The following is a 7297-nucleotide window of genomic DNA, read 5'->3' as shown; positions in this document are numbered from 1 at the left end:
AATTCTAGGGTTGATATAATCAATACCTATTGTTTTATGGATTAAGAATATAAAGTATTGACACGAGATTGTTTAAAAGACAAAATACAATGATACTACCTCCGTATAGTATTAGCATTCTCATTGAATCTGATTTGAATCTCTCACGTGATTTAAGAAATGTTAAGAAAATTTTAAAAAAAAATGTAAATGAAATAAAATACTAACTGTTAAGATATTAGTTTTAAAGAAATTTTGAATATATTAAGTTAGCATAAACTGAGACCTAATATTATTTATAGTGAAATTTAATTGATAACTCTATCGACAGACGGACCGAAAGTAAAAAGATATTTCTACTGCTAGACAGAGGAATATTATTTTTCAATGTTGGGGTGAGGGCCATGGGTACTAGAAAAACTTTAAAATTTTCTAGGAGTATTTTAGTAATATAAAGTTACTAAAGCTATGGAGTAATTCATTCACTATAAAAAAAAAATTCTTTTAAAGACACAAAAATTGAGACGAAATTACTAGCGTTTGGAAAATTTTAATAATAACTATAATTTAGGACACAAAAGGAAGCGTCTCTAAGTTGAAGGCAAATTATCTTAGGACACTTCTATTATGTCCCCTAATTTTAGTTAGGACACTAACAATAAGGACCTTTTATGAAGCGTTGGTGGTATAATTAGACACAAATTAGCATCCTTAATTAATAGCATTAAAAGTGTCATAATCTAATTTTTTTTGTATTGATTTTCATAAGTTTTGTAATTCTTTAAATTTGAGAACTTGAAATTTGATTCATATCGGAGCTTTAATCTGGGATACCATACATGAAATACTAGCTCAACAACAATATAAAATCAACATAAATATGTGCAAGTTTTCAATAATATAAAAAGGAAAAGAGGTTTTTCATTATATAAAACATGCATTAATTTACTAAAATTCATTCACTACATATGGATGTACTCCATATTTTATTTTGAACGCACTAGCAACCATATTACATTGTACTAATTATTTCATAATTACAATTACATGATGGATCTCGTAAACATGCTCTTTCACGTGGTAATGGTATCTATCATTACATACGACAAACCTAGATAACTTGTCTTAATTGAGAATGGAAGCTAATAATTGTATTTATCGTAATTAATCAATTAAAATGTGATGTGGCTTTTCATCTCCACCTTATCGTAGTCGTTAGTGAAAACGCATCTCTCTTAACTTTGTTGAGTTTTTTAATTGATTTTGGTTTATTCTTCTATAATGTCTATCGGCCTGAAAAATTGATAATCATAATTTATCCTCTTTAGGGCTTAAAAACAAATGATTACCTGTTTACATCGCATTCCTTTGGATTAAAAAAACAAAAAGTTGTTTTGTCATCTTACGGCGGTAGTTCATACAATAGAAAGAAACTAGAGCAACAATCGTTATTTATTTATTTGCTTCTTGTATAGATGCTGAGGTTTATCCGATTTAAAATTTTAAAAGGTTAAATATATGTTAATCTAATTATATTAGCAACTGGACCACAAGTGCAACCCAAAGTTTGGACCACCATAAAGTTATTTCTTTGAAATGATTCATCAACGTGTCATACATATTGCTTGTCGAATAACATGAAAAAAATTGAAAATTACGTGATACAATAAAATCGTAAATGGTCGAGTTGAGGAGAACTTCACCAAGACGAGATACAACCCGATGGTGCCCTCTATTTGAGAGCATCGTCTCCAAAATTAAAACGATAATGCCTTGTATGCAACAACACCGCAGTCTGTACGAGCTCCAATGAACTTCAAGAGGTGAGCACATAGATTTAACAATGAAAGCAAGTAAAGCGGCTTTCATGTAGTTATAGTTATGCAGTATGTAGTGTAAGGTCTAAGTACACCGAGCTATTACAAGTAATACAACAATTCACAGAGATCTAGCTACCAAACTCCTAGATCTTGATCCTTCAATCTTCCAGCTTTCCTGAAACACTTAACACACCGATTAAATGCGTTCACCACAACAAGAAGTAAACAAAGCAATTAAACCAGAAAGTAAGAAACTACAAGAATCTCAGATCAAATAATAGGCTCAAGTGGCACCAGGTACAACTGCACAGGCCACAACTATCCGACCCTCAATCCCTTGTTCACCAACTGATTTGCCCTCGGGAGAAACCGTAGCAAATCAAGATCTGCTTCACTGTATCCACACAAGCCCTAGACCACACAATCCCACAGACTGTAGTCAAGATCAAGAGCCTTAGTACCAGCAAATCACCACAGGAAACCCTCCTCTGAAACTCAAGAAAACTTCACCACATTCGGTCAAATCCCTTAGACCAGAAAACCAGAAGTTTTTTTAACTCACAATCACCCTCACTCGTGTTTACACACTCAGGAATCAGAGGGGGATCAACAATCTCTCAGGAACAGAAAGATCTACGGAGGAGAGGAGAAAACCCTAACTTCACGCAGTGTTAATCAAAAGTGAATAAGGAATAGAATGAGAAGGGAGTATATAAAAGACTCAGCTCTCACACCCCACAAGAGAGTGACACGCGTAGGGTTAATTAGTGAAGTGGGCTAAGGCCTTATTCTCCAACAGCCTGCAATCTCTTGGGCTGGTTACAATAGAAGCAGACCGGCCCAATTTAATAGGCCCATAATACTACATTTCTCCACCTTGGGTCTTATCAAGATGGTGAGGGATTTGGCATGTGCTTTTCATCATCGCCTATTGATGCCTGCCAAGTCTATGACTAAACAGACATCAAACCCACAGTGTATTCAACAGGTATACAAGTATATCTAAGAAACAATACACAAGGATGATACCTGACCACACTGCCTAACCAGAATCAATGTGGAGCTTCCTGATGCAGAAAAGCATCTTCTCCACTGGGAGGCACTTAGTACCCATATCAGCTGGGTTGTGATCAGTGTGGATCTTTTCAAGCTGGACCTCTCCCTTTTCCACTATGCCTCTGATGAAGTGAAACCTGACATCTATATGTTTTGTCCTGTCATGAAAGACAGGGTTCTTACAAACTTGTATAGCTGACTGACTATTAGAGTATACAATAATGGGTTGCTTGAGAAATTTTATTTCTCCCAAAACCCCTTTCAGCCACAAGGCTTCCTTCATTGCCTCTGTTATGGCAATGTACTCAGATTCAGTGGTGGAAAGAGCCACTATGTGCTGAAGCTGAGACTTCCAGCTTACACAAGATCCACCAAGTGTAAAAACATAAGAGGTAGTGGACTTCCTCTTATCCCTGTCATTTGCATAGTTTGAATCTACAAAACCACAAAGGTTAGTATCATCTGAACACTTAGAATAATTCAAACCATAATTGACAGTATGTTTAAGGTATCTCAGTAACCACTTAAGAGCTTCCCAATGTGGCTGCCCTGGATTGGACATGTATCTGGACAGGCAAGAGACAGAATATGCTATGTCTGGCCTTGTGCTCACCATTAGATACATAACAGATCCAATTGCATTGGAATATGACACCTTCTTCATCTGCTGGACCTCACTATCAGTTTTAGGACATTGGTCCTTGCTGAGAAGGAAATGAGCAGCCAAGGGAACTGTGGCTGGCTTGGCATCAGCCATGTTAAACTTACTGAGGATCTTTTTTACATATGAGCTCTGACTTAAAGTCAGTTCCCTCTTCTTCCTGTCTCTCACAATATCAATGCCCAGAATTTTTCGTGCATCTCCCAAATCCTTCATATCAAAGTTAGTAGACAACATATCTTGAACATATTTGATAGCAGAAGAACTAGGACTCATGATGAGCATATCATCAACATACAATAAGAGAAACACATGAGAAGAATGGAGATCTTTGAAGTAAAGACAATGATCAAAAGAACTTTTAGCAAAACCTAGAGACTGCATGCATTGATCAAACTTAATATTCCATCTCCTAGGGGACTGTTTTAAACCAAACAAAGCCTTTTTCAAGAGACACACATGATCAGGGTATTTAGGGTCAACAAACCCTTCAGGTTGGCTCATGTAAATAGGCTTATCAAGATCACCATGTAAAAAAGCTGTCTTAACATCCATTTGTTTAAGATCCCAGTCAAAGAAAGCACACAAAGCAAGCATAAACCTAACAGTTGTAAATTTTACCACAGGAGCAAAAATCTCTGTGTAGTCCACTCCCTCTTGTTGAGTGAAGCCTTTAGCAACCAGCCTGACTTTATATCTCAAGCCATTCAGCTCCTGCTTCAGTTTAAATAACCACCTGCACTCAACAACAGTACAATCTTTAGGTTTAGGCACAAGTATCCAAGTTTTATTCAGAATTAAAGACTTCATCTCATCTTCCATGGCTATCAGCCACTTAGGATAAAACATGGACTTAAGAGCCTGTTTGTATGACTGGGGTTCATCTCCATCTGATTCACGAACATTGAAGGCTAAGGCCAACAAGTTCAACTAATCACCATATCTTTTTGGTGGTTTTCTTATCCTCTTGCCTCTATCCCTGGTCAAGAGATAATCATTAGGGACAACAACAGAATCAGATAGAATATTTTCAGTAACTTCATGTGTCTCATCTGAGTCAGATTGGGGATCAGTGTTCTGATGCTCAGTTCCTGAAATATCCTGCAAGACATTGTCAGTTTGAACAAAATCAAAAGGTACTGGAACCTCCACCTCAGTTGAAGTAGACTCCACCTTATAAGAGGCAGACTCCACCTCATTTGAGGTGCTAGAGGCAAGAGGGATAGCATTATCAATCAAGCAAGGAAACTCAGGCTCATTAAAAATCACATCCCTGCTAATGGTGACTTTGAAACCAGGCTCATCCCTAAGCCAAACCTTGTAACCCTTCACACCTTCTGGGTAACCTAAGAACACACACTTCCTTGACCTGGGATCTAACTTATCAGTCTTAGAGTGCATAAAAGCAGAGCATCCAAAAACTCTAAGGTGAGACAGGTCAACAGGTTTTCCCCTAAATACAGACTCAGGACACTTTCCTTTTAAAGGAACAGAGGGGGACCTATTAACCAAATAAGCTGCAGTGGTAATAGCTTCACCCCAAAACTTTTTTGACAGACCACTAAAAGAAAGAAGGCACCTAACCCTATCCAACAAAGTTCTATTCATCCTTTCTGCTACACCATTCTGTTGGGGAGTATAAGGAACAGTCCTATGCCTCCTAATACCAGACTTAGCACACAGATCATTCATCTGAGAATTGCAGAGTTCAAGACCATTGTCAGTTCTAAGGGTTTTTTCTTCCCTGTTTGGTTTTCAATCAAGCATTTCCAATCATTGAACTTTTCAAAAACATCAGATTTATTTTTCAATAAAAACACCCAGACTTTTCTTGAAAAGTCATCAACAATAGAAAAGAAATATGAGCATCCACCATGTGAAGTAACAGAAGCAGGCCCCCAAACATCAGCATGCAAATATTCAAGAATATCATTGCTAGTACAGGTAGGCACAGATATGGGAAAAGACACTTTATGTTGCTTTCCCTTAACACATGTATCACAAAAAGGCAGAGGCAAATTAACATCATCATTGGTCAGAAGACCACTCTTACACAAAATATGCATGCCTTTCTCACTCATATGACCTAATCTATTGTGCCACAAAACAGTGTTATTTACTTTGGTAACCTTTGCAGCATTAACATCACATAAGGGCATAGTAGTGCAAATATACAGATTATTCTTCTTATCAGCTTTGAACATGCAGAGAGTCCTTAAAAATTTTCATAACCCCATTTCCCCATTTTCCCTCTAACCCTTCAGATTCAAGGGCAGAGCAAGACACGAGGTTATAGTAAAGACTTGGCACATATTTCACATTTTCCAAAGTATAAGAGGTACCAGAACTAAACCTCAGGCATACTTTTCCAATGCCTTCAATCCTGCACTGCTTATTGTTTGCCATGAAAACAAATCTATTAGTAACAGGGGTTAGTTCAGAAAATAAGTCTTTTATGATAAGTACAACCAGAGTCAACAAGCCATTCATACTTATTTATATCAGTATTTAGGGAGGCATTAACAGAAATAATATCACAGTGCATGAAACAGGTACCATTATCATCATCAGTTTTAACCAGGCTGGCAACTATATTAGTCTCAGCCTTCTTATTCTTTTTCAGTGGGCACTCCTTACTAAAGTGCCCAAGTTCATGGCACTTGAAACACCTCCTAGACTTTTTATAGTCTTGGGAGGAAGACCTTGACTTGCTCCTATGATTTTTTCTGTTCCCCTTATCAGAGGACTTGTCATTTTGTTGCTTATCCTTTGCCTTGGTGTTGGACCTTCCCCTGACCTGCAAAGCCTTGTCAAGAGCAACTTTAGAGTCAGATTTCTCTCTTAATTCCAGTTCCTTTGATTTCAAGGCACTAACAATAGTATCCAGGGTAACATCATCTCTCCCATACTTAATTGTTGCCTTAACATCACCATAGGAATCAGAAATAGAATTCATCAGAGCAATAGTAGTATAAGAATCAATGTTTTTATCACCAGATCTCTTTATATCCAAAACCAATTTTGAAAAACAGTCAACATTTTCATCTATGTCCTTGGACAAGTCCATTTTGAACTTAAAAAGTTTTTCAAGCAGATACATCCGGTTGGATAAAGAGGTTTCAGTGCATAAAGTATCAAGTTTTTCCCAAAGCTCTTTAGCAGAATCCAGAACACCAACTTTTCTAATAACAGAATCACTCAAACTCAGTAAGATAGTAGAACAGGCTAACTCATTCATCTCAGACTGTTTGACAGGGTCCTCAATGGTGGAGCCATCAACAGCTTTGAAGACCTTCTGCTGCACAAGAACACACTTTAGTTTTTGCTTCCCATTAAAGGGAACAAGACCAAAGGGGAGGTTAGACATATTAAACAAAAGAAAGAAACCGGAAAGCAAGAAAATAAAGCAACCAAGAGAGATAGAAGAGAAATTGCTGGAGAGTTTTATCACAGAAAACACAAGCACATCAAGAAGTTACACAACAGTGCATCTAGGTCAGGATTTCCCAGTTCACAAACACTCAATTCATTGAGGGCGCATGGGGTCACTGACAGAGACTCTGTTGCAACCACACGTTTTAAAACTTCTTGAAAAGCTCAAGAGGGATAAAACAAGCCAGCAATATCCATTATCACCTCAAGAAACAGAGCAGAAACCAACAGACAACCCACAAACAGAAACCAAACACACAGCGGAACCAGGAACGGAGAAAAGAGATAAAAGAGAGAAGCCAAACACCAATACCAGAGCAAGAGATCAAGATTGAGATCTCTTGTATTA

This window comes from Salvia hispanica, chromosome 3, assembly GCF_023119035.1.
Source record: "Salvia hispanica cultivar TCC Black 2014 chromosome 3, UniMelb_Shisp_WGS_1.0, whole genome shotgun sequence".
Classification (NCBI taxonomy): domain Eukaryota; kingdom Viridiplantae; phylum Streptophyta; class Magnoliopsida; order Lamiales; family Lamiaceae; genus Salvia; species Salvia hispanica.
Note: the sequence above shows the minus strand (reverse complement) of the source record.